We start from the raw sequence: 15,953 nt of genomic DNA, 5'->3' as shown, positions 1-15,953 counted from the left end.
TCCACCATAAGAACGAAATATTTTATTATTAGGTTTTATTGGTTTTGAAACTCCTAGATCTTTTGAGATACATTGAACTTTTCAATGGCATGTTTGAATCTCGAATGTGCCCTCTCAAGTTTGTGACTGGGATGCGGAGGATCACAAACAAGGTGTGAATAACCATACAAATTGACTTGGTATCCTTAACAATATTACCTAATCGATGTGTCGGTTAACCACAAACGCTCCACCGATCTGTAATAAAGTTAAGTTACCCTTTGCCACTCTTACTAGTCCATGTTAGTGTGCCGGTTAACCACACACGCTCCACTAACGACTTGGTAAGGTACAAAGTGTAATTTTATGGGCTAGAACCAATTTCACATTTTCCTAAAGTAAATAAGATTGGGAATTTATAATGTATAGTTACTTTATAATTCATTATACTTTTAATGAGAATTTAAAGTCATATCCTACCCGTTCGGCTAACGACCCTCCATCGATCAAGGAAGCGGTGGGTGAGAGTGGACACCCATTAAGTTACCATTTTATAAGCAACAACCTTATACCCCCTGATAGACCAGCTTCATGAATGAGGCCTACTAACGGTAAGAACGACATATTCTTATACATATCTATATAATAAAATTATAATAATAGTATAAGGGTTGATTTTTAAACTTTTTAAAAATCTAAGGTTTAATTTGTAATTAAAGTATTAGAGTGTAAGACTTTTCAAATTCCAAAACTTGAGGGCAAGAATTGAAACTATTCCAAGTCTCTTAAATTTTGTAACTTACGAGTTTTAATGGTTCATAAAAATGAAGACTCTTCATTTTATGAAACCTCTTTAATTCTTCAAACACAAATTAAAGAAGTCACCTTTGGTTATCCATAACTTGAGGAAAAGTTATGGACACCATCAATACAATTAAGATCAAGAATTAAACACACATGGTGGTTACGCATAACTCCTATGATCTTCTAAAAACTCATAAGAACACAAATTCACGTCAAGCAATTACAAGAAATCATATAAACATATATAATACTTTGAAATTGTTAAAAGTCATGTAAAATGGATTAACATAATCATTATCATTTTGAAAAACAGATTTTACAAGTCCAAAACAGATTGGGATAATGATTCTAATCCATTTCCAGCAACAAAACTCGAATAATCTGCCGAGCTCGATCCTACTCGCCGAGTGCATTATCCTACTCGGTGAGTAGGATGAATTTGTTCTTGGACTCGGCGAGTCCTCCCCATGGACTCGGTGAGTACAGTCGTCAGGATATAGAATTTTCGATTTTCAAGCAGTTTTGCATCAAGTATACAGAAAAAAATCCTAGGCTCTGATACCACTGATGGGTTTTGAGCATTCTAGCATTCCCTAAGTGTACATGCAACCCTAATAACCTTGAATCTATTTTTTCTCTATATACATGCAAATTTCTTTTTCAAGGTTATTTCCTAACTAGCATGGCATGGGGAATATATGAAACATAAAAACTAGTAGAAATACATACCTTGTTGTTGCTTGGATTCCTTTAAGACTTTGTGAACCTAGCACCCTAAATGTTGTGCTTCAAATGCTTCACACAGCACCACAAAACATGGAATAACTTGAGAGAATACTTCTAGCACTCAAAATCGGTTATGCCCTCTCTAGTAACCCTCTTAGGTCCGATTTTACTAAACAAAGGGTTCCTGTTATAGTGGTGTCACAATTAGGGTTTCATTAAGAAGACCCATAATTGTCATGACTCTTCATTTCTCATGACCCATGGGTTTGTAACTCCCATGGACTATCCATGGAGCTCCAAATGGTTACATCCATAACCCATAAACCATGGATCATTAATCCACCATAAAAGAATTGATTATTGTCATAATCAACCCTATATATTTAATTAGTCTCACTTTGATCACCAAATTAATACTAGATTAATACTTCATCAATACTAATTAAATAACACTATTATTAATATATTAGAAATTATAATATATTAATAATAATAAGTGCCATATTCTCTCATTTAGTCTATCCAAGTATTGCAATGCCATGCAACCCAAATAGACCATGCCGGGTCGGATCAAGTACATACCAAATAAAGTTATGGACTTAGACACTATATCCAACAAATATAGTGTAAATACCTGCATGGTTAGGTTTGACCTTTGCATCCTTAACATCTTGCAGGTACTTGGGCTGTTTCGTTTCCAGTGCCCCTTTTCCTGACAATAGAGGCATTGAGCTTCCTTTGGGTTGGAAGAAGGAGTAACAGAACCACCTTTGGTTCTAGTTGAAGAGGAGCCATCAAGAGACTTTCCCTTGGTACCCTTCGAAGGGTTCTTCCTCTTCTTCCCTTTACTTTGCCTGAATTCCAAATTAAGGGCGGTGTTAGGAGTAGGAACAGTAACAACCACTTCACCTTTGAGACCAGTTTCGATGGTCTTCAAAAGTCCTTGAAGCTTTCTGAGTGTGACCTCCTCCTTGTTTATATGATAGGTCATTCAGAACTAATCATAACAAGTAGGTAAGGAATGTAGTATGATATCAATAACCAACTCCTCCGGGAAGTTCACATTCAATTTCAGTAAACGTTCGGATTCACCATCCTTCATTGGGGTTGTTATCATGGAAGACATGATTACGTACCTCTATTGACGAGCACTCTGATGGTAGTGGTCCCACAAGTCCATGTGCATCTCAAAAGGGTAAAAGTCCTCATAGGACTTTTGGAGTTTAGTTGTCATTGTGGCCAACATGATACATACCACTTTGGTAGCATCACTCTTATGTGCCCTAAAGTCAGCGATCTCCTCAGGAGTAGCACCAGACTCACCAATTTCTTTCAGCTCCTTGTTGAGGACATATTCTTTATCCTCGTAACGCGCAAACAACCAGATGTTCCTGAACTAATCATTAAAGTTTGAACCATCAAAGATGACTCTCCCACAAAGGTTCGTGACAGAGAAGGAGCCGATAGGGTTTGAGCCAGAAGCAGCATTGTTGGAAGACATCTGAAAAGAAGAAAGAAAAGTTTAGATTAGATATAGGATCCTTATAAGACACCCAAATGTAATATTAAGGCTAGGACCCAACATAATACTTTATAACTTGGAAGAAGGATGCCGTAATCCAAGCTACAAAATATTTGAAGGTAGGCGAATGACGATTCACCAATTTCCACCATGAAAAACGAAATAAATTATTAGGTTTTAATTGGATTCAAACTCCTAGATCTTTTGAGATTAATTGAACTTTTCAATGGAATGTTTAAATCTCGATTGTGCCCTCTCAGTTTTATGACTGGGATGCCGAGGATCACAAATAAGGTGTGAATAACGATGCAAATTAACTTGGTACCCTTACTCTTTATCACCTAATCAATGTGTCGGTTACCCATACGTGCTTCACCGATCTATGATAAACATTACGTCACCCTTTTTCACTCTTACTAGTCCATGTTAGTGTGTCGGTTAACCACAGATGCTCCACCAATGACTTGGTCAGGTACAAAGTGTAATTTCATGGGTTAGCACCAATTTCACATTTTCCTAAAGTTACTAAGATTGGAAATTTCTAAAAGGTTTAGTTACTCTATATTTATCATTATACTTTTAATGAGAATTATAGTCCTTGCTCTTCCCGTTCGGCTAATTACCCTCCACTCGTCAAGGAAGCGGTGGGTGAGAGTGGACACCCATTAAGCTGCCATTTTATACGTATCAACCTTATATGCCCCTTATAAATCGGTTTCGTGAATGAGGCCTACTAACGGTAAGACTGACTTTATCTTATACATATATATTATTAACTTATAATATTATAAAGTATAAGGGTTGAATTCTAACTTTTAAAACTCTATGGTTTGGAATTAAAGTGTGTATGAGACTTTACAAATTCCAAGACATGATGGAAAGTTTTGAAAACTTTTCAACTTCAAAACTTATGAGTTTAATGGTCTATTAAAATGAAGACTCTTCATTTTATGTAACCTATGGTTCTTTAATGAGTCTTTAAAGAAGTGACATTTGGTAATTTATAACTTGAGGACAAATTATGGACTCCATCAACTAGCATTTAGATCAAGAATTACACTAACAAACAATTTGCAAATAATTCCTATGATCTACTAAAACTCATAAGTATGAACATTCGTATCAATAATTTCAAGAATCATATAAACACATATAAAACTTGAAATTTTGATAATAACCATTGAAAATGGATTAGCATAATGATTTTTTATAAGTCCAAAACAGTTAAGGGTAATGATTCTAGTCCATTTCACATAGCAAAACTCAAAAAACTGCACACATGGCCTCCTACTCGTCGAGTGCAAGAACCTACTTGACGAGTAGGATGAATTAAGACATGGACTCGTCGAGTCCCTCCATGGACTCGGCGAGTTCACTGAACAGTGAACAATTTTTCGACTTTTTCAAGCATTTTGCATCAAGTATAATGAAAACAAGCCTAGGCTCTGATACCACTGATGGGTTTTGAGCATTCTAACACTCCTATGGTGTACATGCAACCCTAGAAACCTTGAATATATGTTTTCTCTAATATTCTTGCAAATTTGATTATTCCAAGGTTCTCATCCTAACTAGCATGATATGGGGTATTTGTAATATAAAAACTAGTAGAATGACATACCTTTCTTGTAGCTTGGATTCCTTTATGACCCTATGAGCCTAGCACCCCAAATGTTGATCCTCAAATGTTTCACACAACACAACTCTTGGAATAACATGACAGAAGAACACTTTCACTCAAAATCAACTAGCCCTCCTTGTTCATGTCTTAGTGTCAATTTTTTGCCATATAAGGTTGCTTATATAGTGTGTTACGTGTAGGGTTACACCATGTAAACCCTAATGTGCATGGCTTTTGATTTCCCCCACGATCCATGGGTTTTAACCTGCATGGAGAATCCATGGAGCACCAAATGGGTCTTAGCCCAATCTAGTGAATCATGGACCATAAGCCCACTATATAAGAATGAATGATTTACAAATCAATCCCCATATATTTTGTTAGAACAAAAGTTCTTTAAGGATCGTTAGATTCTATGCAAGCAAACAATTATGAAAGTAAATAAGAACACGAGTATGGCTTTGAATGTGTTGAATGATTAATACTTAAACACCTCAGAATAGCTCAATTAAGAACTTCGACTATAGAGGTGTTTAAGGTTACAAACAATGAACTTTAAAATTCAATCTTTATAATGCATACATGCATGCATATTTATATTATAACCCTACTAGATAATCACGGATGGACAAGCCCAATCCGGATACAAAACATGAGGCCCATGACGCAACATAAATAGACTCAACAATCTCCCCCTTTGCGTCTTTAGAGCCAAATCCTTAATTCTGTTTAGCAACAGAAGACTTCTTCACTTTCTTGAACACCCTCGGTATGATGGCCAAAAGATGATAGGAAAATGTAATGTGCCACCGAAGTATATCCGTAAAGTTCTTCTTGTCAGCTTCAGAGTTCTGCTTGCACCAATGAATTATGTTGATTATGTGCTCCAAGCAGTCAGTAGAAAACAAGTGTTTATCCACAAGAGCGAATAAAAACCTATGAGCTTCACCTTTTGTAAACATCACAGTCAAATGTGTTGAATCGATTTGACCCATCTTCATGTTGTTTACATCTCCAGGTTTCGATGTAAGCTTCACAGTAGGCTTCTTATTCATAACCTTCGCAATCTCCTGATCCATAGTTGCAACTTCATATATGTAGGAGGCCAACATTATGTTTAAGTGTTCCAGAATCGGCTCATATTCCAACAGATTAGTGAGCAGAATGTTAGGGTTTTCCCAATCATCTTGACATAGCATGGACTCCATGAGTTGTTGGGTCAGTCTGCAAGTTGACTCGAGTTTTCACAGTTTCTAAGGTCTGAAGGAACTCGACGAGTCAGTAATCTACACTTGACGAGTTGGGTCAACATGGACTATTGACCTTCACCGTTGACTTTGAGTTTGACCAAGTCTGATTTTTGAGGGTATTTTGGAAATTTAGGATTCTAATAGAATTAGTCACATGGTGGTTACAAGCAGTTGAGTTTGAAGTTGAGTGTTGGAGTTTTCTCTTCTTGAGTTAGCACTACTTGTGAGGTGAGTTCTTCTCACTATATCAACAGGTTCAAAGGTACCAATGCTGACCCTTCTTTTGGATTGTTATCTTGATTATCACATGATGATATGCTTACAGTTTTGGATTTTGTTTCAGGTACTTCGGATGATCGAGGGAAGGCGAAGGCTTCATCGTGCACCTCCTCGCATTTTATGATTTTAATTTCTGGGATACTCTGATAAGAAGCTATTTTGAAAACATTTTGTAACAAATAATGGTTTTTGGATGCTTGAAAAAGTTTTAAATTTTCATGAATTTTATGGATTTTACAAGTTCGTATCAGAGGCTTAGTTTGAGTGAATTGGAGGAACACTCGTGTGAATCCAGTCTCAAACTAAGGAAAATATTTTCAAAATGATTTTCAAAAGGATTTCAAAATACTAAATGAGGATGCAAAGTGTATGATCAGTCGGAGCCAGTATGTAGACCCCAAAAAACCATACAAATATTTGATATTGTGATATGTTAAAACAATTTGCTAGTGAGAGGCTAGGGATCTTCATGAATTGCGTGATAGAATTTCCTGATTATATGATACCTAATAGCCTAGGGTTTTCCTTATATGAAATTGACATCATTATTATAGTTTATTAGTGTATGCATCATAGTTATACATAATTAAGATCTTACACCCTAAGAATGTTTGGTTTGGCCTTATTTCATGTTCTTGTTTGATGAAAGGATTAGGGTAGGATCAGATATTCGAATATCTATAGGGTCCTACGTTATATTTGACTAGCATACACGAGTGCTGCAGGGTTGGTGGAAGTTTGATAGATGAGTCATGAGGGGTCAGTCGGCCAGTTATGGGATATTAGCCTTCCTCTAGGAGCGAGGATTAAGCGTTCGCCATGCTTATATATATTTTTAGGGCATTGTGATGAGACTTGGGACAAATATGAGGAGGTGTGGAAGGTAGTATGGGTCCATACTACTGAAAGCATAGGACCCACACACGTAGCAAGGAAGTCACAACCCCTAGGGCTTTGCTAGGAGTTGGTTCCCCGATTATTATATGGAAGGTATGATATCTTCCTGGTATATTTTTAGCATGGTGGTTACGAGGCGATTTGTGACGGAATCCGGATCGAGATCAGGAGATTGTAGTCAGGGTAGACCAGAAGTGCCCGAGACTATTGGGTAGATGGGGTCATATGAGTTAAACGCCACGATTCAAAAGATCCTGGATAATGAGGTTGCTACACTCTTCCGGGCACAATTATCGGATATGTTTGGGTCTAACAAGAATGCTATGGTCGAGTATTTTTATGAGCGCTAAGTAGCCATTGTTGAGACGGCTATCGTTGTAGCCTCCGCAGCTATAGCAGCCGCTGGTGGTGGGACCAGTCATGCTTTTCAGTACTGGCACTTCGATAACACAAAGCCCCGAATTATGATGGGATTCAGGACCCGATCATAGCTAGGAGGTGGGTATCTGACGTTCAGGGATGCTTTTTCACATGCTCATGTCCTACTAACAAGAAGGTCAGGTGTGCTCTGAACCTACTGAGGTCCGGAGTAAAGGACTGGTGGAGGTTGATGACATGGTCGTATACTAATGATGAGAGATGCGGTTACTTGGGATCAGTTCAGAGAGATGTTCCACGCTCGCCACATCCCACAGGTTGAGCGGGAGTGGCTGGCATAAGAGTTTTTGGATTAGAGACTGGGTACTGAGTCGGTGACAGAGATCACCCGTATGTTCACTGAGAGGGAAATGTTTTGCCTGGAGTTTGCTTTCGAGCAGGGTCAGATGACACGTTATCTTATCATGCTCAAGAATGACATCCGACAGTTTGTTGCTACCCAATGTTGTGATACATTGCTTGTAACACCCTGTTCTGAATCGACTCCTAGTCTAGGGTTGTGGCCCGAATATCAGTCATCATAAGGATTAGGGATTTTGAAGGTAGGGTCTAAGCCCATTTGGGTGCAGGTGACGTATTGGAAATGATCCAGGTGTTCGATTAATGTTTTAGATCCTAGGGGTATTTTGGTAAAGTGTTAGTTGGTTTTTTGTGAAAAATGGATTTTGTTTTATAGGGTAGTAACAAAGTTATGAATTGATATAAGTGTAATTCTTCTTGTTACCTTTCTGTGGATATAAGAATCGTTAGAAACAGGGTTATACAAAGAGTACGCGGGGCGTACTAGTAAAGAAGGTAGTACCCTGGGCGTACCTTGGAGTATGTTGGGCGTACTGACCAGGATGGTCGCGAAGGTTCCCAGGAGTACGTTGGGCGTACCATATGTACACTTGGCATACTCTAGTCAGATCAGAACCCTATTTTAGGGTCTTGGACCCTATTTAAACTCCTTATTGAAGGGATTTGAGCATTCAAACACTCCTAAGGTGTACACGCAACCGTAAATAACTTGGATCTATGTTTTCTCTATTATACATGCAAATATCAATTTTTCCAAGGTATTATTCTAACTAGCATAATATAAAGAACATATAATATAAATTCTAGTAGAATTACATACCTCTTTGTTGTAGCTTGATTCAATGGAGCTTAAGAACCTAGTGCCTCAAGTGTGACACCTCAAATGGTTCACAAAACATCACCAACATCTTGGAATAACTTGAGTGAAAAGGTTCCTATGCTCAAATTGGCTAGCCCTCATGTGTACACACGCTAGTGCCAATTTCATGAGACATGGGGTCCATATATATGGTGGCTATTAGGGTTACACCATGTAACTCATGTATTTCAATATTCTTCATGCTCCATGGGTTAAAACCTCCATGGAGTATCCATGGGTTTAGCCCAACATGAAGAACTATTGATCATATGCCCACATATACAATAATGAATGATTTACTCAATCAGTCCCCATATAGTTAATTACTCTCCTTTTGATCACATAATTAATTTCAAATTAATTCTTGATCAATACTAATTAAATAATATGATTTCACATTAATATATTAGAACTTATAACATATTAACAAACCATAATTATGCTTTTTTTTTCTCACAAAAGGATGTCCAAAATTACCGATGCCATGCAACCCAAATGGACCATGCCAATCGGGTCAAGTACATACTAATTATAGTTGTGGACTTATACACTAATCCAACACTTTTCTCATATCCTAACGCTAATATCTTCACCCACCATTCCTTTAAATCCTAGAAATCGTTCTCAATCACTCTTGGTGGCCTTTTGAGCTTATGTAATCCATTTTTGGAGTGTTTGGTCCATTTTAACAAAGGTAAAGCTTGGTGTAAAGATGGGGATCAAGGGGAAACTTATGGATCTTGATTTTGGGACTCATTTTCAGCTTGATGAAAGTATAAAGCTTTTAACTGTATCATTGAGATCTTAGATATCTTGCTAGTGAGTTTGAGTTCATTTTGGTCCCAATGATGAGATCTAGTGGTCTTGATTTCATTCCAGGAGATTTAAGTTGCCCCTATTAATGTTTCTGAGGTTCAAGGTGCATAAAGTTGGTACCTTTAGAGTTTTGAGACCATCCATGTTGAAGTTTGAGTTATTTCCATGGAAGTAGAATGTTATACTTTGAGATTTGGTCTTTTTGGGCATGCAATGTCACCAAGTTATTGACTTTATGGGTTTAGACGTCTTTTGGGACTCATATATGTGGCTTGGACTTATGGATTAAAGCATTAAGTGATTAATGGCAAAATGGAATTAAGAGGGAAGTACGGTGGGCATACAAGCCAACATGCGCAACATACAAGCCATTAAGCGAGTATGCTCAGCATACGCCCTGCATACTCAGTCAGGTTGGACCTCATATTTTGGGCTTCGAGATTTGGCCATCTCTTGGGCTAGGTTGCTATGGGCCTTCATGGCCATTTGGAAAAAAGGTTTTGGACTAAGGAAATTTATTGGTCTTCAGGAAAGGCCATTAGAAAGGTCCGGGCCCAATTTGGAAAATTAGGCCATAACAGGGCCTTGATGACTATGAGATATTGGGCCATTGGAATACAGAGAGTTTGGACTAGAATAGATGGATGGGCCTTAAGGTAAGACCATGTAGGGGTCTCAGCCCATTATTTTACTTTTGGGCCTTTGGAGTGTGAGTTGGACCTTCGGCTTGGAAACCAATTATTAATTAGGTATTGTTTGATGTTGACAGTTCTGGAATCTATCAACCAGCTGCTGGAGTTTTATCTATGGGACTTCAACAGTGCCAGGTGAGTTATCCAAACTATATCAACTAGGTCAAAGGCACCAAGGCCAAATCTTTATGGATTTGTATCCGGATTATGGAATGATATGTTTATTGATTACATCCTAGTAGTTAGGATGCTGATATGCTTATGCATAGCGACTGGTTAGGTCTGTATCCCAGTTAGTGGGATGTTGCTATGATGAGTGATCTGTTAGATCGGTTTTATTGTTATATGATATGAGCTAGTGTATGATATTTATGTGAACATCGGTATCATGGTATATAGGATGACGCTATGTTAGTGATCGGTTAGGCCAGTATCCTGGTTATAGGATGTTGTTATGCTATTTATCTATTAGATCGATTTGTTGTCTATTGACTGTGATGTGATTATCTGTTATATGTGCACATGGTTGTTTGGTTGCGGGTTGGGTTGAGGCGGTCCTGCTTTGTGTTGTAGCCCAACATACCCGGCGAGCAGTCTGGATAGGCTGTAGGCCCTGTGAGGCGGTCCAATCATGTCGAAGGCTCGGGAGCGGTCCATATAGGTTGTAGGCCTGAGAGGCGGTCCAGTCAGGCTGAAGAGTCATTATGCATGTTATTTACTTATATGCAATATGTTATGGTTATATCGGTATGGCATAGGTATTTTGGGGATAACTCACTAAGCCTTCGAGCTTACAGTTTCAGTTTACTGATTCATGTTCAGTGGCTGACCGCGGGAAGGCGAAGGTGTGACCGTACACTTCCTCGATTGATGTCTGATTTCTGGGAAATCTGATGTTTAAACTATTTTGAAAACAAATTTTAATAACCGAATGATTTTAAATGATTTAAAAAGTTTTAAATTGGCTCGAATTTTATGGATGTTATGAAAGACCCTCACTTTTGTATTTATGAAACACCCAACTTTCATACTTGACAATATAGTTACTCCAAAACATACTACTTGCATATTCATAAAAACAATGTTTTACATTGATAAAGAGGTTACAAACTACTGGATACAAACCGACTATTTTAAAGTGTTATATATTACATAACTTCCCAGGATTTCTATAGTTTTATACGTATGGGAGTGCAAAATACAATAGTTTCAAACTATTCATAAACTTCTATCGATACAATAGTTTCAAACTATTCAAAAATCTTCTACCAGTATATAACTATACTGGATGCTTATCTCCTGCAATTTGTTAAACATTGAGAGGGTAAGTGGTGACGCTTAGTGAGTTCAATAATAGATACAACATAACGTTATGCCATATATATACTTCAATATGGCAGAAGCAGATCGGAACAAGGAACAACAATGGCATATGTGAATTATGTGACAAACTTTCCATATCAATCAATGATTTGATTCAAAGATATATAATCAACAAGACATAACAATTTCCATACTTGATATACATCAATAAAGCTTTGTCCCAAATGGCACAAAAGACATACAACTTCGGATTACCATTTTGGTACATTTCAGGCTTATAGCCGCGTCTATCCTTCTGCCAATGCCTTAGAATAGAAATCATTCTCTTATGGAGACATGTTCTACATGGCCAGAGGCTACATACCAATACCAATGTGAATCTAAGTCATTTCACTAATCACATGGTCAAAGATATTTCTTTGCTATTGAAAATAGCAAATAAAAATAACACTGGAAAATAACCCGAAATAATAACACTGAAAAGCACATAGCACATAGCACATATAACACATAACATACAATTGTTCCTATATATTAAACTCACCATGAAATAACCGGGGGCTAAAATATTAATTTGGGCAGTACTTCGACTCTAAATATAACTTTCTTCGTTGAAAACCGGGAGTTTTCTTGATAACCGGGCTCTGCGAAGGTAGAGCTTCAAAACCGAAAAGATAAATTTTTCGGACTTCTCGGGAACTTCGGGGCGTGTTTCGGGTGTTAAAAATAAATCCGGGGCTTCAGGGGAAGTGGAAGTAGATAAAATATAAGTTTATGTGTAAAAAGTGGCAATTTTATAACATTTACCCGGGATGTCTCGCACCCCTTATATAGGGTCGAGGTTCGGATCCGAAGCAAGGGAAAGAAGGCAGGTGGATGCGAGGCTTGGACCAGCTGGCTGCTTAAGCGAGGCTCGGATGCGAGGGTCGGAACAGTTGGCTCGCAGACAACAGCTTCGGATTGGACCCAACTTCGGTCAAATGGGCAGGCTCCACGTAGGTGCAAGGGTCATCCGAGGGGTGTCTCAAGCGAAGGTGTCCGAAGCTTAGTGGACTGTGGACATGGTCCAATCAGAAGGCGACACAACAAACCTCGGTCCTCTCAGAAGGCGACACGTGGAGACTGTATGCGAGGGATGACGTGGATGGCACTATTCATGCGAAATTTATCGAAAAGTGTGCCCAATCTTGTAAAATCCATAACTTTTTCATACGGGCTCCGTTTTTGACATTCTTTATATGCACAAGCAGGTAAAATTATGCTCTACAACTTTCGGTTAGACTTCTTCGGCTAATTTTGAATTTATTTTTAATATTATTATTTTTTAACAGACCGGGACAAGAAAATTCGTTAAAAATTCATAACTTCTTGATCCGACGCCCGTTTTCGTCAGACTTTTTACCGTTGTACTGCTAATGACGAGACCTTCGATTCTCATTTAGGTTGTGTCGGCTAAAAATCACTCGATCTAAAATTCGAGTTTTTAGCTGTCTACTGCTAAGCTGAAATTTGTAAAAATCATAACTTCCTCATATGAAGTCAGATTTTGACATTCTTTTTATCAAAATTCTTAAGTTAAAAAATACTAAAACATTCATTTAGATTACTAAGGCTAAAAAGTAGTTTATCAAAAACTCACTTTTTACGTCCTTCGGCGCCGTGCCAGTTTTGTCGTGGATCTTCGATTGGTCATAACTTCTTTGTTATAACTCGGATTTCGATAGGTTTTCGCCTAGATGTTTCTAACGAGATTATCTACAACTTTCGATAATAAAATTTTACTTATACCAAATTTTATATTTTCATTAAATTTCACTATTTGAGATGTTATTGGAATCTCATAAGACTTCCAATACTTTCTGAATGATTCTAAGCGTACTTTTACTTCAATTCTAGTAAAAACTATCTATTAGAACTCAACATTCAAATTCACATAATATTTCATAATATTATTTACTTAAAACACGATTTCAAAACGTGTATGTTACAAATACCTCCTCCTTTTGAGGATTTCGTCCCCGAAATTACATCGATTAAAATAAATGGCGATATTTTGCTCTTATCTCATTCTTATTTTCCCAAGTATAATTTGGGCCTCGATGGTGTTTCCACTTGACAAGCACCAACTCTACTTCTTTATTACGTAGATTGGTTGTTCTTTCATTTACGATCTCTTCAGGATCTTCTACATATCTTAACTTAGTATCCAATTTCACTTCGGAAAATGGAACTATCTCATCATTGATGCTCAAGCATTTGCGCATATACCTCACATGAAACACATCATGAATACCTACAAAATCTTTAAGGAATTCCAAGCGGTATGCTTGTTTACCAACTCTCTGGACGATTTTGAAAGGACCAACAAATCCATGGCTTAGTTTTCCTTTCTTCCCAAATCGCATAATGCATTTCTACGGGGATACTTTTAGCATTACCAAATCGCCCACCTGGAATTCTATGGGTCGTCTTCTCTTTTCCGTATAGGACTTTTGTCGATCCTGGGCCGCTTTCATTCTTTCTCGTACAATTTGAATCTTGTTGGTGCTGTCTTGAATAATTTTAGGGCCTCCAAGGATCTTATGTCCTATGTCACGCCAACATAATGGAGTACGACACTTGCGACCATATAATGCTTCATATGGTGGCATTTTGATTGAAGCGTGGTAACTATTATTATACGAGAATTCGACAAGAGGTAAGTATTTATCCCATTACCACTGAACTCCAAGACACATGCACGCAACATATCTTCTACTGCTTGGATTGTTCTCTCTGTCTAACCATCTATCTGGGGATGATAAGTTGTGGTGAGAGCAACTCGAGATCCTAATTCACGATCAGAAATGATCTTTAGTGGCACACCATGTCTTGCAACAATTTCATCCAAGTATACTTGTGTGTATTTCTCCATTGGAGCCATTTCACGCATGGCAAGAAAATGAGCGCTTTAAGTCACGCGGTCGACGATTACCCAAATGATATCATGCTGTCTAGCAGTCTTTGGCAATTTGGTAACAATATCCATAGACACTTCCCATTTCCATACAGGAACACTAAGACTTTCTGGGGTTCCATAATGCTTTTGGCGCTCTGCTTTGACTTGTAGGCATACTAAGCATTCATGTACATATCTTCCAACGTCTCTCTTTAATCCAGGCCAGCAATAATTAACTCTTGCATTATAGTACATTTTACTTGTACCAGGATGTATTAACAGTTTAGATTTATGGGCTTCATCTAAAATCTATTGTCTTAATCCACCAATCTTTGGAATCCACAGCCGATTCTTGAATACTTTTAATCCTCGCAGATCATCAAGTAAAGCATCATTATAATGTATCATACCTTCTTTCTTCACCTTTTCTGGATTTAGGGCCTCTTCTTGCCATTTCTCTAATTCATCTAAAATAGTGAATTTTATTGTAGTATGAGTAATAGCATAACACATACTATTGCGATAAACCTTTCTGCTAAGTGCATCGACAACTACATTGGCTTTTCCAGGATGATATAGGATTTCACAATCATAGTCTTCAATTAGCTCCATGGCTCGTTGTTGTCTCATATTCAAAGTTTGTTGACTGAATAGGTACTTGAGTCTTTTGAGGTCGGTAATAATTGGCATTTTGTACCAAAAAGAAAATGCCTCCAAAGTTTTAAGGAAAATACCACTGCAGCGAGTTCGAGATCATGAGTGGGATAATTCTTTTCATAATCTTTCAGTTGTCTTGAGGCATAGGCTTTCACTTTGCCACATTGCATCAATACACAACCGAGTCCCAATCCTGAAGCATTGCTATATACGAAGAAATCATCATCACCTTTTGGGAGTGATAAGATTGGAGCATGAGCCAAAAGATCTTTTAGAGTTGAGAAAGTTTTTTCTTGGGCTTCACCCCATTCGAACTTCACTTCCTTCCGTGTGAGACACGTGAGAGGTACGACTATACGAGAAAAGCCTTTAATGAATCTCCGGTAGTATCCCCCGAGACCCAAGAAACTGCGAATTTTGGAAGCATTACGGGGCACTACCCAATTTTTAATAGCTTCGATTTTAATAGGATCTACGGATACACTGTCTCTAGAAATAACATGGCCGAGAAATTGAACTTGGCGAAGCCAAAATTCACATTTCGAAAATTTAGCATATAGTTTCTCCTTTCGAAGAAGTTCTAATACCGCACGAATATGAATGATATGATCAGCTTAAGGCCTGGAATAGATTAGAATATCGTCAATGAATACGATGACTGGTTTATCTAGCATTGGGCGGCATACCCGATTCATTATATCCATGAATACAGCAGGTACATTTGTTAAACCAAACGTCATAATAAGGAATTCATAATGACCATATCGAGTACGAAAAGCAGTCTTCGGTACATCCTGCTCGTGAAATTTCAAGTGATGATAGCCATATCTTAGAACTTTTTTTGAGAAATAG

Source organism: Lactuca serriola, chromosome 3 (genome assembly GCF_051521515.1).
Source record: "Lactuca serriola cultivar US96UC23 chromosome 3, Lser_US96UC23_V15, whole genome shotgun sequence".
Classification (NCBI taxonomy): domain Eukaryota; kingdom Viridiplantae; phylum Streptophyta; class Magnoliopsida; order Asterales; family Asteraceae; genus Lactuca; species Lactuca serriola.
The sequence above is the reverse complement of the archived record's forward strand: the minus strand, read 5'-3'. Positions refer to the sequence as shown.